This window comes from Camelus dromedarius, unplaced genomic scaffold, assembly GCF_036321535.1.
Source record: "Camelus dromedarius isolate mCamDro1 unplaced genomic scaffold, mCamDro1.pat HAP1_SCAFFOLD_53, whole genome shotgun sequence".
Classification (NCBI taxonomy): domain Eukaryota; kingdom Metazoa; phylum Chordata; class Mammalia; order Artiodactyla; family Camelidae; genus Camelus; species Camelus dromedarius.
Window position 1 is genome coordinate 35,399 of NW_026989788.1, and position 18,486 is coordinate 53,884.

Genomic DNA, 18,486 nt, shown 5'->3' on the forward strand with positions numbered 1-18,486 from the left:
ATTTTAAATACTAAAAAGATATTTAAATTGCAATAAAAAATTGTTCATATATTTGTGTAAAGATATATAAACAATCAATGTGGATTAGGAAAGGTATGGATATTTACTAAAAATCCACTGCACATCCAGTCTTTTACAAGCATATCCTGGAATAAAAGCTCTATGTTCCAGGGGTCCACCACCCACATTCTCACTGCCGAGTTCCTTAGTAATCAACTACCAAGGCACCAACATAGAACCACATGATCAGTATTTTAGGTATAAATGAGGGAATTAGCTCATTCAATTCTATAAAAAAAAACCTTAAAATATTTACTGAACTTACTTACAGACAAAGAAAATTGGACACAAAGAAGTACAGTTTCTTCCCCAAGGTCACAAAGCTAATAACTGGTAAACGCAAGATTTGAACTCATCTGCCTGATTCTAAAAACTAGGTGGAAATCCCATTTGACTGTGGAGGGTCCAGCAGCACAGCCTATCACCATATCTTTGTTCAGATCTAGCCTTAGACAGCCTGAGACAGCACCCCATTCCTATGGAACTCGAGGGCAAGTGATATCAATAAGGAATTTATATTCAGTAGTTTCTTAGGCCTCATTTATATAAAGTGTCAGCAGGACAGCAGAAAAACTCTGGGAAATATGAGTGGATCCAGAGCTTTTTGCTGATTAGAAACTCAGTCTACCAGGACAGAGTGGCCTTCCCATGAGAGGCCACATGGACATAAACTAAAGGCAGGTGAGCAATGAAAACTAGCAAGACCCTGGAAATCAAGCAAGAAGGACCCCTGCCATCCCTTGCCCAGTTGCCTCTTCGCCCGCATGGACACGATGGCAGAAGACCCAGGTTCTTGTCCAAGTTACACCATCATGGATTCTCACCCATAAAAAGTTACGGCTCTATGCTCTTAAGTACTTTCCAACTCAAATATGATGAAACCAATATCTCAGCAGAATGTCTATATCTCCACTTCCTCTCTTCTATTAGGAGAATATTTCTATGGCAACAGAGCAGAAATCCAATTAAAAACACCATGCAAGAAGCCGGGAGAAAGTCTGCATAAGAGACTTTGTTCTCACGCTCAGTGAATGGAAACACAGAAAAAGTGTTCCTTCTCCCTCAGCAAGTGGGAGGTAGCCTGATTGTGTGTGTGTGTGCGCGTGTGTGTAAATCAAATACAATGAATTCTGGGATATTTACAGATTTTTTTATCTTACTGTCATTTCATGAGGATGAGACAACCTTTAAAGTAATTTGAATCTAGTGTTCTGAGAGAGTCTCAGGCTCTTATGGTGGAGGAGGGGAAAGGGGAAAGGAAAGGAGGAAAGAAGTAAATGAAGCAAAGGAGTACGAATACTGCTAGGGAAAGGCAAGACGTTAACTTTGTTCCTAATTACATCACACACAAATTATGGACTGGCTTTCCCCCATGTCTTGTCAAGCACTGAGTTGCAGAAGAAAGGTGACAGCCCATTTCTTACTGAGCTTGTGATTGTACGTGGCATCTTATAGACACAATTCATTTAACTTGATCAAACACTCTAGCAGCAGGCCGTAATTCTCCTGTTTTGAGAGACAAGAAAACAGGAGTTCAAAGAGGATGTATAACTTGACAAAAGTCAGAGGACCAGTAAACAAGAGAGGATGAATTCAAACTCAGGTCTGAATGCAGAGTCTGCTATTCCCACTCCCAGGGCTGGAAAATCCTTAACACACAGGCTCCCCAGCTCCCCTGCAGTGTTCCTGGCACCAAGGATTTCCCATAGCGATGGTCTCCAGTTCTCACAGACACAGCGCTCTGTGCAGCCAATGGCCTCCATCGGACCTTGATCATCTACCTGCCACGCCCAACATGCTTCACCATACAGGCAGGAAAGCTGGCTTTCAAGTGCAGACAAAGCCACCCTTGGTCTAACCTGGGCTCTTCTGCAGCTTCTCCAGCCTAAAGGCAGCCATGAAAGTGCTTAGAGTTTGTACATGAGCCACACTACCTCTCTCCATCTGTCTCCCCAAATATACTACTTAGCTATGACCATTTTGATAATCTTGGAAACAAATTTTTAAAAACAGAAAAGAAAGGATTCTGGAACAAGTAGTTTATACTTACAATTTTAAATGACAATTTACAAAGTGAGTATTTACAAACCGAATCTGCCTTCCTAGGTGTCAGTTTTAACAGTTACAAAATATAATAGCAAAAAATTCTCACTTACAGAATTAACAAAGACATCAACAATAATCTGGAATAAACTCAAAATTAAAGCCCATGTTCTACATGGAGAAAACTACTGGACTCTACTGAGGAGTAAAGTAAGAGGTGTGAATGTAGAGACATCAACATATTGCATGGAGGAAAGCAGTTTTGTAAAGATGTAAGTTCTCCTAAAGATAATTCAAAACTTACTAAAAAATCCCATGAAAACCCTTATCTGTTTTTTTTTAACTTGAACAATGTATTTTAGAATTCTTCAGGAATAATAAAGTCATAATACTAGCCAAGAAAATTTGGGGTGGAAGAAAAGAATCAAAAAAAATCACACTTTCAGTTATTAAATAAATTTTTACAATATGTAAGATATAGCACTGGAGTAAGAAAGTAAAATTGACAGAAATAAACCATGAGCTCAAAAAGAGACTCTAGTGTGCATAAGTATATTGTACAGGTGGGATTTCAAATCAAAGAGCAAAGTATGAATTCAATAATTGTCCTGGGACAATCAGAGAATCACCTGGAAAGAACAAATTCTATTCCTGTGCTAATGACCACAAGAAAAATTACAGATAGTGATGTAAATATTAAAATACTAATAACAACAAATGCAACTCTTTGCTCATATTAATTCAACTTCTCCTCACTATAACAAGTAGTATTATCATCTCCATCTTAGAGATTGAAAAACTTACAGAAGTGATTTATATCATTATAAGAAAGTGTTTCTAAGAATAATACCAAAGATAAAACCCAAAAGGAAGACATTTACAATCTTAAAAGTATTTTGGGCCACAACGAAAATAAAAAACCTACTGAACAAAATGAAAGGCAAGAAATGACAAGAAAAAGCTCTGTGATACATGTTGATGAAGACAAGGGGTTAATGTTCATAACTTACAAAGAGCTGTCACAAAGCAACAAGAAGCTCCCTCACTTAAATATGTGCAAAGGACAAAAGGGATCATTCACTTTTAAAAAGTCCGATGGCTAATGAGTGAAAAATGCTCAATAACTCACTGGTCATCAAATACAATCTAAAACAATGAAAAAGCACTTTTGCTCATCATATTGGCAAATATTTGTAAAAGATATTCTAGCTAGTGTCCATCTGTGAGAGAACAAACTGTGAGCGACATTTTGGAGGACGACATGTCAATGGATATGTAAACTCTGAAAAACGTGTGTACACACAGACTCAACTCAACTTCTAGGAATCATTTCATTTAGAAAAAAAATCAGTTCAAAAGATGTACTCATCAGAGCATTTACACAGCACTGTTTACAATGGTGGGATGAAAAGCTGAAGTGAAATCATATCCAGTGATAGAGAATTGGTTACATAAGTTATTCTACAGCTTTTCATTCCCCACTGGAGAAGCAATTTCTAGAGTCACTTGAAAGGAGCCTGTGATGAATGTAAATGTCACATCCAGGGACTAAATTTCCAGAAGCCTTAACTAAAGGAATACTCATACAAGATCACAGGTATGTTTATACAAGAGGGATGCCAGTCAAACATCCTTTCTGAAAGTGGAAAATGGAGAAAACTTAAGGGTCCAACATCAAGAAAATGATGCGGTAAATCACGGCGAGACGTGGGCTCGGAAGGGGCCGGCGATTCAGCATGCTCCAGGGCCTTGTCCACATCACTCTCCCACCAAAGGTGTCCTTGCACAAGAGACCACACCTGCACATCAGGAGACCCCTCCACTCTATCTGAAAGGACCTGGTGAGTCTGGAGTGGGAGGACGTCTATGATATACCCGTGAGTGAATAAAGCGAGCTGCAGAACACATATAGTATGGTCTTATTTTTCAATAAAGCATATATACACACACATATACATAGATTTCTCATATACGTGTATGTATGTAGGTATGTATGTATTTATGGGTATATATATATATGTCATAGGCATAAAGGTCATGAAATATATACACCACATTGTCAACAGCTTTTACACTCAGGAAATAAGGGGAAGGGAGTTAGGGGCCTTCCTGTACCACCACAGTTCTCTTTTCAGTATTTCAGTTAAGTATACTTGAATTTAAAAGTTTATTTAAGTCCGAAGTAAAATGGACGATGCCTCCACAAGACAGAATGCTACACTGGTCATTAAAAATCATGCCAGGGGAGATAGAATATTGCAGAAAAACATGTAATAAGCCGAATGGAAAATGGAGGTCTCCACACAGTAAACATGCACAGAGTGATCGCTGGTTTTTATGACAGAGGTGATACACACTGATGAAAAGAACAGAAAATAGAAGTTAAAGTGTTAATTACTGTCTCTGAGTAGTGGGACAAGGATACACTCTTTTGCCCCTTTTTTCAGACTTATTATATTAAATACACATTATTTTTCATCTGAAAAAAGCATTTTTAGATGTCTAGTACCATGCATTGGAGAAAATACATGAGTACTTACAGAAACAAATAACTAGGAGACACCGCAGCAGCGTCACACAATGTAGAATGGGCGATCCTGAATAACAACGCACAGTTACATAAGGACCCACAAAGTGAGAGCACCTGCTGTAACAGGGCATGGCCCCCTTCTATTTGTCAGTTGTATCTTCAGGGCTGAGGCAGTTCTGAGCACGGCCAGTGTCAGTGCTGGTGTCTGGATGGATGCCACTGGAGGTGAGGGCACCTGCAAGCCGAGAGGAAGAACAGAAATCATCCTCTGCCTTTTCTGTCTTGTTTCTTTGTTACTGTAAAAGAGAGGCGTAAATAAGATAAACTAAATCTTCCCTGCTGAAATTTAAGTAATGAAACCTTTTTTAAAGTCTTCAGAGCTTATATTCTGCCTATAACTGTCTTTAAAACAAAGCATCATATTTATTAAATGTTAATTAACTCAATTAACTCCCTGTTGAAACCTATGAAAGAACATGAAATGCACTACGTGAAAGCACCACGCCTGCAGTGACTACCTCAGCTGTCTTGACGGCAGTGCAGTCAGCCCCCACCATCCCGTGGCCCTGAGCTCCTGATGCTGCTAAGAGAGCACGCTGCCGCCTCAGATGGAGAGGAACTGTGAAAGCATTTTCTGAAGTCAACAGCACTGACAAAACATAACTGACAAATCCCAGGCTTCTTGGAGGATGTCATTTTCGGTTTCTGGCCAACACCAGTCAATGAGAAGAACCACCCCATTCCGAGCCATGGGACACACGTGGGAAGAAATTTTGGAGAAATTTCCATGTATAGAATGTAACCAACTATACATATAACTCTGAAAAAGGAAAAGATGAAATTCTCTGATTTTGGAAGACACTCAAAATATTCTCCTAAGCCTTAGTAGCTGGAAAGGCTGGGCTTCTCCTCAGCCACTTATTTATTTCACAGCCAGTGAGCATCTCCCACAAACCCTGTTTCCCTGTGTCTGCTGGGAGCCCCAGGCACACTCTTGCTGTCGATCTTATAAGTCACAGGGCAGACGCGTGTCTCTCATGCCTGCCACCCTCACACAGGCTCGCCTCCTAGCCTCACTGTTTGAACTTGGCCCCATTTTCTCACCTGTTTATTTGGCATCTGTTCTTCTGTAAGCTGCCTGAAATGCTTTTTGGAACAAGTCAGAAGAATGAGTGGGTAGAGAAATGGACAGTTGGACAGGTGAGAGGTGGGCAGACAGACAGAGAGACTCCAAGAAAAGGGGAACAAAGAAAATTTCCTGTGCAGAGCCCTCTTCTAGTCAGGGAAGAAAACCGCCACGGAGACGTGTGAAGAGGCAGGTGGCTTAGGGCTGTTTCCTGGATTCCATGAAATGTCCCACCAAGAGAGAGGGTAGAACTATAAATAATAAAAGAAAAAAGCATGCATGCTTGAAAAATATATCTACAATATGTACTTCATAAGAATAGATTCAAATCAGCAGGGCCCAATTACACAATCCTTGGGTATTTACAGAAGTGAGAATCCCATCTCCAAACCACAAGGCATCCCTTAGAAGCACTGAGAGTCTTCACGGGGCGGTCATAAAGCCGTCACCGCAAAAGCTATGCTCTCCTGCACTTACGAGGAACGAGCAGCTGTGCTAGGGCTGCCCACGTGCGTCACTTACACCCCCCAGCAACTCTACGGGGGGGACGCCTAGCGAGCCCCATCTCTGGAGGACAGAAAACTAGTCCGAGAGACGCTAAGCTGGCCTACCAGTTCTCCATCTCACAGGGCTGGTCATTCCAGAGCAGGACTCGAACTCGGACCCACGTTTGTAATCACGGTTCTACCGTGGTTTGTGTGCTTATTTTGTGTATAATACATTTGTTTCTGGCATGAAATGACATTTAATAAATGATCGGTTGTCTTGTCTATTTCATTAGCTCACAATCTTTATATTTTTGAATTGTACTCTTTTCCCCTGGAGAAAGGAACGGAAAGAGCAGCGGTCAGAATGAGCTGGGGCTCCATTCTTTATCTGTTACCTCATCTCATCCAAGTCCGCAACCAGGGAGAAGGATCAAATGTCCTCCTCATCTTTAAAAGAGAGTTCTCCAGTGATGGTGACTTACTCAATTCCAAAACTAAGTCTGTGGGAAGGGCACATTCAGCAACCAGAGCAGTATCATGTGTAGGAAGGTGAAAAGAGCTCAGGGGGTCAGCCTGATTTAATTTCAATAGATAAAAGAATACCACACACTAAAAATACTAGCATGCAATGGATTGGATCTTTCTTGACATCTAGCTAGTTTCCACAGCCCACATGTAACATTATCTTGAACTAGTGAAAGGAAGAGTCCACAGATAGGGAAAATCAATGCCACAGGCAGGCTGAAACCCAGGCTGGAGGAAAGGAAGGGAAAGGGCATAGTTAAGAAAAGGGGAAAGTCTGGGAAAAAGATATCATCACAAGGACTCTCAAGCATCATTCAGCAATCATAAAATCATTCATTCAAGAAAGAGTTACTTAGGTCCTATTTTGTGCAAGATTTTACAGAGGGCAAAGAAAGACAGCAGCGCCCATTGTAGCAGCAAGTGTTGGGGCTATAATACAGTTCTGATTCCGGTACCTTGCACACTTTTACACAGTATAAAGGGAAAAAATAAAGAAAAATAATACTATGTAAACTCTACACATTGTTGAAAAAAAATTAAAGAAGACCTAAATACCTGGACAGACAAACCACGCACATTCGTGGATCAGATGACAGCGCTCTTGGAATGTCAGAGCTAGACAGAGCGATCTATATATTCAACGTGGTCTCGATCACAATCCCAGTGGGCTCCTCTGCAGTAACTGACTAGCTGCTGCTACAATTCATATGGGAATTCGAGGGTCTCAGTAACCAAAACGTACTTGAAAAAGAAGAACAACGTGAGAGGACTTGTAATTCTCAATTTCAAACCTTACAACTGTATCTTCAGGTGAGATTAGAGGCCATTTTAAGTTATTACTGTGTTTATCCTTATTTTCTAAATTCTCTACAACGAATATACCTGTTAGAATAAGAAAAGTAAAAAGTAAGATTTTTTAAAACATGCACACCGATTCATTCATTGGGAAAAAAATTATTTTAACTATAAAGAGATAAACAAATATCTAGTGAAAAAAGACTACCTAAAAAAAGGGTGCATTTACATTTTTCATAAATTGAAAACTGAAAAGCACAAACACATCAAGTTTCTAGGGAGACCGATGCAAAATATTAATAGTTATTTTCAAAAATTCTAATTGAACAATGAAAACTCAAGAAAGGGAAAATCGTGATTGACAGCCAACTGCAAACACATGGAGAGCAAAGGCCTAGAAATCACAGTTCCTTTAAATCTGTAACTAACTCAATAGGAGAGGAAATTCCTCCCTGAGGGGACAGTGGAATCCCATGCATAAGACAGGATACATAGTACAAACTGCAGTAGTATTGGGAGTGAATTTCTTAGAAGAATTCTAAAGTTACAACATTGCTGAAAAACTATAAAAACACTGACAGACAGATTAAAACACACAGTCATATATATTATATAGAAACATATGAAGTCTGCTCCCATGTTGCATAGAAATACAAACATATTTGTGCCTTTATAGGCACTGATTACTTTATCTCAGATAGAATATTTCAACTAAAACAAAAAATCAATAATACACACCTCTTGTCAAATCTACTTGATAAGTTACTTTGCTATGTAACCATAATGTGTCTAAGATAGATCTAAAATTAGTGAAAAAGATCTTTGTATGGTTTCTTGAACTCTTCTCAAAATTCCAAGCTTAATTTTAAAATAGATCTGAGCAGTATTTCTATATTATCTTTTCCCTTGTGAAATGAACAACATAGTCTGTTGTCAAATTTCTGTACTTACAATAATTCACGAGCACCGTATCCTCACAAAACTGCTGGACAGCAAGGCGCTATCAAGACACTGTGACCAAACAAATGAAACACAAGGAAGACAGTGACCCTATTCTGGAGGGCTTATAGTCTGTGTCAACACCGGGTTTTTATTTGATTGGTTTGATTGGGTAGCAAGATGAAATCAATCAAGTACTTTCTTCTTTGAGCATTCTGTAAGTCATGACTCTTTTCAGTGTCATGAGCAGGAAAGGGTTAAGCATGACTTTATTAGGTCAAATAGCAACAATCATCACCGGAGAGTGAGTAATAAAGAAGTTAACTGATAGCAATGCTTCTGCCTACATGAGACCTAAAATAAATCTACACTGATATCCGAAAGGAAAATGAGGAGATGAGGTCCCCAAAGAGAAAACAAACTAACAAGAAATCAAAAACGGAAACACTTTTTCATTAACGATTCCAGGAAGGAGTGGAGCATGTTGGTGAAAAGCACAGATGTTGGGGACAAACATGAGGGTCTGAACTCCCACAGCACTGGGTAGCTGTGACACTGATATGTCAGTGAAATTTTCTGCATCTCAGTCTCCTATCCATAGACTGGGGACAACAACCGCACCCATCTCCTAGAACGGTCCTACGAATTAAGTTATTTTATATATAAAATTTTAAATAAAATACTTCAGATTTTAAATAATACCCCCAAAGCACAAGGAACAAAGAAAACAGAGATAAATTGGTGTTCATCAAAATTTAAAACTTTGCTTCAAAGGGCACCATCCAGAAAGTGAAAAACCAATACACAGGAGAAAAATTTTTCAAATCATTTATCTGATTAGGAATTTGTATCTCCAAATGAAAAAAAAAAAAAACAACCCTACAACTCAACAATAAAAAGGCAACTCAATTAAAAGGTGAATAAAGGATCTGAAAAGGTATTTTTCAAGGAAAATATACAAATGGCCAATAAGCACAATGAAACGATGTTCAATATCATTAGCTCTAAGGGAAATCAAATCAAAACCACTAGAAGAAACCGCTTCACACCCACAACAATAGGTTATAATAAAAAAAAAAAAAATAACAAGCACTAATGAGGACACAGAGGAAGCGGAGCTCGCAGCAGTTGCTGGTGAGGACGTAACACAGCGTGGCCACTTTGGTAAACAGCCTGGCAGGTCCTCAGGGAGTTGAACATTTGGTTTCTGAATGACCCAGCAATTCTGCTGTCTGGGCACACACGTAAGAGAACTGAAAACAAATGTCCACATAAAAACTCCTAAAGGAATGTTCGCGGCGACACTACTCATCACAGCCAAAAAGCAGAAACAACCCAAATGCCTATCACCTGATGAATGGGTAAACAGTGGGGCCCAGCCATACAGTGGAATATTATTCAGCAATAGCAAAGCATAGAATACTGACCCAGGCCACAACGTGGACAAACATTGAAAACGTTACTCAGTGTGAAAGAAGTCAGTCACAATAGACGGTTCCACTTACATGAAGTGACTCGATTTAAATGAAATGTCCAGTACAGGCAAATCCACAGAGAGAGAAGAGTGGCTCATTGGGGCTGGGGGAGGATGGGGAAGATGGGAATATCTGCTTATGCATACGGGGCTTCCTGTTGGGGGGAAGAAAATGTTCTAAGATTGAATGGGATGCACAATTCTGGGCATAGAGTAAAAACCGCTGTACATTTTAATGGGTGAATTGTATTAAAATTGTTAAGAAAAAAAGCACCTCGGGCCAGTACCTTCCCATAGTAAATGCAAATTGCTAAATTTTATTACAGGAAGAAGAAACTGCCCTCAGCATGAAAGCAGGAGATCAGCAAATGTGAGTTAACCGAAATTGGACAAGAGCATTTCACTTGAAACAGTTGCTGAGTGTACACGAAATATTCAGAAATAGGAAAATTGTTTCACATCACGAAGAAGCATTCTGCTTCAAATGCAGATCAAGGATTCGGCAAGCCCAGCTGCTAGAAATGACCAGAGAAGAAACCTGGTCTGTAAAACAAGCACCAGAGCCAGCAAGGAAGTGGTGATGAGGAAAGCAGGCGGCCGAAAATCTGGAACAGTTTGCTACAAATAATTTCTCTACTGAAAATTCAAAAATAAAATGAAAGTGATGTAATGCTCTGTTGACCTCACGTGAATGGGCTTCCTTCGGTTCTCGACTGTTCTGTAACCCCGATTGAGAGACTCAGGAGAATCAGCATGGCTCCTGGGAGTCCCCAAATGACTGCCCACCAGCACGCTGACCACCATCACATCTGCCAGGGTGGAATTGCAGAGAAGAGACCAACTTCTGAAAGGAAATGTTGACAAGGGAAGAAAAGGCTGCAGTCAGTCCTGGGACAGAGGCCCTCTGAGCAGAGGCCAGAAGGCTTCAGGTGAACTGCAGTGGCTCTGAGGCAAGAGGGGACCACGGGTCAGCATATCTCAATTCTCTCCTCTCTCTCCCTCGGGTAGGAGAGATAAAGCCTGCATACTTCTCACCTGGAACTGTGGCATCTGGCTGGCAGAAGTCTTACCAGCACGGAATGATTATTCAAGACTCTGTGTAAAAAGTCAAGAAATCGAGAGGGAGTAGGGAGCCAACTCCACGAGCCTCTCAAATGCTCCCATATTTATTGTGTATAATCAAAGGAAAAATTCATCAACAGTTGTGAGATAGTAAGGAGGAACTTCGGGAAAGACGGGATGAGGCAGAGATTGTAAAATCCACAATGAGTACAAAGGATTAGTGTATCTTTAGGGAAGTCATGGGGTGAGGGGAACAAGATACATTTTTAGATATGTGAATTACAAAGCAGACCACCAGACCAGCCAGGTCCTTGTTTTGGGGATAATAGACTATCTAACAGCACACAAGCCCAGTGTTTATTGCTGAGGGCCACGGTCCTTGCTTTGCAACCAGCAGAGTGCTATCTAAAACCTCAACTATGCAAGCAAAGCATTGTCTCTGCTTTTTAAGGCAAGGAGACTGGTGTGAGGATGCACAGGCACTTGCTTGCAAAGCAGTTTCTAAGCATATTTTTTTCTTATCAAAGTTCACAGCCGGCTGAGGTGTGCTACAGTTTGTTAAACCAATCATGGGCTTTCACATGGAACCATTATAGAGGACACCCTAGGATGACAAATCCTGCCTCTGGGTCTTTTCCTGCCATCTTCAGCCACTCTAGCAGGGTCTAGGCACATCCGTGAATAACGATCCTCCAGAACCACCCACACTCTTAAATCCTGGTGCTTGAAACTTAATTTTAGCTCTACACAACTTACCGTAGAAAAGTTTCAGAAATAAAAGATATGATATCCCTTTTATATCTCATCATATTACTGATTTTTCTGATTGCCCTAAGCTGCTTCTACTTGGTAAAGCACATAATTCTACAGGTGAACTCAGTAATTTCCATTGGGCATATCTATCCATTTTGGGCTCGCTAACTACTATTGGTCAAATATCGATACACTTAATTGATTTATTTGTTTATCAATTTCAGCCGGGAGGAGAGGGAGTGTCACTCTTTTCCTCAGCCCACCCTCAACACTTTTCTCATCAACTCAGGACTCCTGAAAACAAAACAAAGTATTTGTTTCCCTTCTACTCTTTCCACAAACACAACAGGAAACATCAGCCTGGAGAAAGAATTCAACACAAATATTAAAACAAAAATCTACAAACCTGAAGCAACTCCATCTCCGAATCATGATACACAATGAAATGAGAGTAAGTGTGTCAGGCACAAAGCAGGCGTGAGCCTGACCACCTCATTTCTATTCTTCAAAGGAAGGAAGGTTTTTGTATTTTTTTATCATTCTTTGTCATTGTTTCTGATTATGCCAAAAAATAGTTTATGAAATAATTAAGCACTGCAATAACAGATTTTTATTGTATCAAGTATAGATGGCATTCAGAGGGGATAGGAAAACCCAGCTCTGTAAAAAATGCAAAATTTCTTCCCCTGTTAAGAACACATATACAAAATGCAACAGAGAATTCAAATTCTTGTGGAGAGGAGCAAAAGCCACAGAACAAAAGCAAAGTCATTACAATGAGTCAATTCAAAATTCACTGGACAAACATGCTCAATGCATTCAAAGAATTTTAAAGGCACACTGCAAACCATTAACTTAATGATCTACAGGCTAGAGGAAGCATTTCCCTCTTTAAAAGACAACAGAAATCAATAGGGTGCCCCAACAAACAAGGACCAAAGATCAATCAGGTTTTTAACGGTTCTCAAAAATCAGCATGTTCTAAACATCAAAACCCAGAAATTTTAAACATTTATTCAAACCAAAATGAAACAAGCATTTCAAAAAAAAAAAAACAAAAAAAACAAAGAAACTAAGCACACAGATCATGTACATAGATTAATAAGCATGTCTTGTACCGCTGGAAGAAAGAACAGGCTATAGCCTTTTACTTGAAAAATAAAACTACTTTTAAAGATAACTGCTAAAACACATTTCACCATTCATGTTGCCTTCAAAAATCTGAGGCAATTGTATCTGATCAGAAAAGCAATTCTGGGTAATAGTATGTTACAATTCAGCGCCAGTTTGCTTTAGAATAAAAAAGAAAAGCTACTGTTCCTCAAATCCTGCACAGAGTGTGAAGTGCCTCCCGGCCTCTTTCTCCTCCCGTTTTCTAAGCTCATGCACCCCAACCCTTCTGAAACAAGTATGACAACCTCTTATTCCCAATATGCCAAATGACAAAAGAATATCAATTTATTTGTGTAAATATATGCCTACACCTTGAACTTGAGGAGAAAGGTATCAGAAGTCTATATGGAACTTATTTCTACCTTCCTGAAATCACACACACAAACGTTCACACAGACACAGACACATACCCCCTGGATTACTGGACACTTCACAAGCTTAGGATTTCCAACTTCTAGAAGATAACTTTGTAGTTAGTTTAAAATACAATTCTGTCAGCTTTTGAAAGCCTTGATCATCTGCTAAACCATCCAAATATCAAAGAGACCCAATTAGCCTTCTCTGTAGAATGTAATTTCCATTGATGGCAAAACAGACCCTAAGAAGTACTGGATCAAAGACTCGTGTTTATCACTACCTATGATCGTTTTTAAGCACATTAACAGATTCAGAAATGTATGTCTCAACAACATTTATTCTTATTGAAATAGCATACGTGTTCAATTGTCTATACAGAGACTAGGTCCCATGATGGTGTTTAAGATCTATTTTGTGTATTGCAATATTTATTTTCAAGTGCAGACAAGGAGGGTGTGTATTACTCAGTTGTAGAGCACCTACTTAGCATGCACAATGTCCTGGCTTCAATCCCCAGTACCTCCAAAAAAATAAATAAAAATAAGTGCATATTTAAAAATAAGAATAAAGTTATAAAAAAATACAGACTAAAAACCACTGCAATCTAGCTGCTACAATTATACTAAAAAAACAAGGGTTTCTATCAAACACTGACTATATGCCAATCACAGAGACAATCACAAATCACACCTGACAACCATCACGTGTGATTCTCAGCAAACCTACTAAGTAGACACGGATGAGCAACCCGGCACTGCGGATGAGGAGACGGATCTCGGAGGAGCCGTGGACGCTGACCGTCCTGCTCCCCGCGACACCACGTCAGCCCAGGGCAAGCGCTGACAGAGCTGCTCTGAGGGGACACCCAGCTGCATGGAGCCTTGGGGCACTGGGGAGTCCCAGAAAACACTAAAAATTGTTCAGTGAAAAACCACCTCAAATATATTACATTGTGCCACATCCTTTAAACAGGGAACATGACTGAGACTTTTTGATGCCTCCGTGTCCTTTCGGCCATCATCAATTATTTGCCCACTCAGCGCGACCAGTGATGAACTGGACCCCATATGAAGTGCACTCAGATGGCAGAGCTTTTAAAGCTGTTTTATGAAGTTTGTAAGACTCTGTCTATGCCTCACACAGGCGGTCATCCGTCACTTCTCACCGGTGTGGACGTACCACCTGAAATCACTCCTTTCTCCTTTTTAAAATCCCTCATCTAAACCAGACTTTTCAACAGCAAAGCAGCAGCTCAACCACAGACAGTGGACAGCTTCTCACCAAATGGACACGAACAGCCCATCGGACTACCTGGAAGCCCTTTTCTTCTATTAAACCCACTTCCGGGTACTTCATTATTTTCTGATTGGTGGACTTGGCCACCGAGTGGCCAACTCATAGAGCTCCCAGCCTCATATCCGGGGGTGGGAGAGGACCCTGCTGTTTGGAGAAATCAGTGAGGAAGGCGGACATACTCCAGCCAGGTCTGCACGGGTAGAAGTGCGACAGTGTGCTCAGAAATTATACCGTTAGCATCCCTGGGCTCCCATGGACTGGTTTCACATTAACCAAACTCATGACACACTGATGCAAGAAAACCAGAAACTTATTAATGTAACAGAAGAAGTGAAACTATAAACCGGGCTGAAATATCAGAGTTCAACCATGAGTACATTTTCTCCTCCACAGCCCAATCACAGGCAGGAAGTCACATGGCAACCATGGACAGAAGCAAAGCAGGAAGGGTTTCGAGATTAACTCAATGGACTAAATTTCTGTTATACGAACAGATCTACTGCCTAGAAAATAATTAACGCTAATCACAGTGCACACTTCGTGGACAGTGGCCGAGACATGACAGTGAGCACCTGTGTAACTCTCCTTTCCCTGTCCTTTCTGGGCTAAGTGATGCAAAGTGGTACAAAGATTCAGGGATGCAGATACCTCTAAACACCCAAAGCCCATTTCTGGGAGCCTCAAAACCAGACAGCCAGGGTTTAAATACCAGCTCTGCCACTTACTAGCTCTGTGACCTTTGCCAACTTACCCTCTCCGTGCCGAAATTTCCACACTGTAAAACTGGGATAACAATCAAACCTTCCTTACTCGCTTGTTGAGAAGATTGAAGGATTCATTTCTGTAAAACTCTCAGAAAAGAATGTAGCACATTTTTGGTGTTCAACAAATGTCAACTTAATATAAAAGTGATTTACAAGTCTCCCTTCTAATAATATTAGGTGTTTCCTGGCTAGTATAAGTCCCAAAGAAAATCCTTATTTCTCCTTTTATAAACTCTTGGGGAGCACCCTCCTATTCCATCCCACCACCTGTTTAAACTAGGGAGGGGATGCCTCCTCCCCACTCCTCTGGGCCATGGAGAGTGCTTCTCCCTTCATACCCCTGGCCGCTGGATCACAGCTAGCCCTCGTCACACTAACAGGGTGAGGTGTGAGTCCGGGGAGACAAGCAGGGAATGTGAAAGCCTACCTTTCCCTCCAGTGTTGGTCACCATTGGGAAGCACCTGGGATCCTCAGCTCCATGTCAGGACAGCCCTGTGCATGAAGGGGCAGGTCCTCTCAAGGGAAGGCTCGCTGTGGCCCAGAGCTACCTGGGACAGGGTGAGTCTCTAATTCTGGGACACAGTATCATGACACACATTTTCCCACAGCCCTGAAGTTCATGGAGAACGTGGCTTCATCAGTAACAAAGAAGACATTTATCGCCTGCCTACTCTTTTGTGTCATCTCTCAGTTGGCTGCTGGAGACAACATGCATATAAGTATTGGATCCCCATAGGCCCCAACATATATGAAGTAACAAAAAATTCTGTGGCTTAACGTTGGTTCAGGGTGACTGTGTAACAGTTCTGACTCTGCTGATGCTTAATTATGGGTATAGGAACTATGGAACCTCCTCAAATATCTTTCATCATAAAACCAGCTTTTCTTGTTTTCCTATTTCTTAGTAATTGCCAAAGACTATAAAATGATGGCTTCACACCAAACAACAGCTAAAGATTATGAGCCCTCTTGACATACCCACTGTGGTAAACACTTTACAAAATTTCTAATTCTCACTATTCTACAAAGCAGATACCAACGTCCCAATCTCACAGACGAGGGAAAAACTCAGAACGAACTGACTCAGGCTCACATGGCTCAGTGGCAGCGCGTGCATGCAAACCCAAGTCAAAAAACTACACCCCTTCCTATATGTACCAAATCTCCTACCACCAATTAACACACAGCAGCGGGGTCAATACTCAGGGAACCCAGCACACTTTTCAGATTTAAGGTGCTCCAGAGGCCGCTACTAGCTGTTTTATAAATTCCCGGCTCACTGGTTTCTAACACTGGAAGAAAAGTCCGATTTTGCCATTGTTTACACAGCAAGTCTGAGATGTTCACAGCGAGATGACAGAATAAAATTAAAATATAAGCATAACAATTTTTCAAGGTAGACAGACATAATGGACATTCTGCTATTCTGAAGCATCAAGCAAAGAAATCAAAACAAAATAACGTTGTTTAAGCCTTCTTTAACAAACAGGAATATTAAGACGGTAAGAAGGTGCAACAAGCGCCACCTATGGCTAAAAAGACCTTCCAGGTTGCCAGGAAGCATGCAACACAAAAATTGCCTGTAGGATCAGAAACGAGAATCAGATAACTAAAAGCTTCTGTAGCACATACTGCACTTTGCTTCGGGGGAAGCGAGGGTAACTCAGTATTTAATCTGATATTGCTAATACTCCTGAATATAAACAAAAGACACAGGCTCATGGAAACTCATCTTAGAAGAGGAAAGAATCCAGTCCAGCCACTTCATTTTACAGGAGGGGAGACTGAGACATGGGATCTGTCCTCCTTGCAATCGGCAGCAAATCTCTCCTAGGCCTCATGTCTTGCACTGTGGCAAAAACGAACAGATCTGTACTAGGCCTATATTCATAAAAGTCGTGTCTGTATTTTTCCGAAAGTAGGTTACCTACGTATCTTGCAACATACTTCTCAAAATCCAGGAAATCATACGTTTGTTGAAATACAAAAACATTTATTTACATAATAAAACAGCATGAGCTTTATTCTCTCTATTAAAAAAGTTACATGTCAAATCAATGTTTTGATATTTTAAACCTGTTAACAGTGCAGGAAAAAAGATCAAAATTTTCTTTAATCACAAAAGAGAGAAGCTTATTCCCTGAAAATGATCAATGTGGATGTCAGAATCCAACGAATTTAAATGTCTGAGTGGATGGTTACACGGCAACATGACATCTGAGTTCTAACAATACACATTCTGTGTAAATAATATTCAAGGTCGTCTGCTTAAGGCAATTTAACTAGTCCCTGTCTCACTACAATGATACAGATTTCATTAAAACTTCATAGTGCACTAAAAAATAAATGAATCCTTGTTACTTTAAGCCATATTCATATATATCATATATATACATATTAAATATGCATCAGTAATAAGCCACCCTCTTTAGTATTCAGAGTCGACCCTTCTAAAATATCTGTCATTGTGACAGCACATTTTTACTAAGCACCTCTTGGGTTCTTTGTATACAAGGCTAGTAACTCTCACAGTCAGACAAGTTAAACGATATTACTCAAATTTCACAAATGAGGAAATGTACTTAAGTCATGAAAACAACTTATATATACATCATCAGGAAAGAAAAGAATAAAGATTTTCTTAAAATATTCACTGACAATCTTTTCTTCCATATTAAGACTACATAAAACCAATTCAGTCTTTGTAAGTATTTCTGTCAATAAGGGCCACTAGAGAAAAACAATAACATCATCAGAAGTGGTTGGACTTTCAAAGCCCCCTTCTCATTTGCAAAATATTTATTTTTAATGTTTTGTTTTTAGTGCTTACAGAGCACTAAAATACATAAAAATTAACTTTTTATGCCACTACCTGAGAATTAAACATCTGTGAAAATGTACAATTTTAATTTATGCCACTGTGTCTCACATTCTCACTGGTGTCTCCCCTTTGAAGGCCTCATCAGGCTGAGATCACTAAAATCGGCCATTTATTGAGTCACAGGAGTTCGGGTAACCACTCAACGGGAGGCTGATTAGAGGAGCAATTAAGAACGCATCCTGTGCAGCCTGGGTTCCAGCACCGAGCTAGCCACCGCCA

The 18,486-nt window shown here is 40.2% G+C and overlaps 1 pseudogene; it reads right to left on the minus strand.

Annotated features, from left to right (window-relative positions):
- LOC135320757 (trafficking protein particle complex subunit 9-like) overlaps positions 1–18,486 on the minus strand; it is a 53,274-nt pseudogene that overhangs the window by 18,581 nt on the left and 16,207 nt on the right.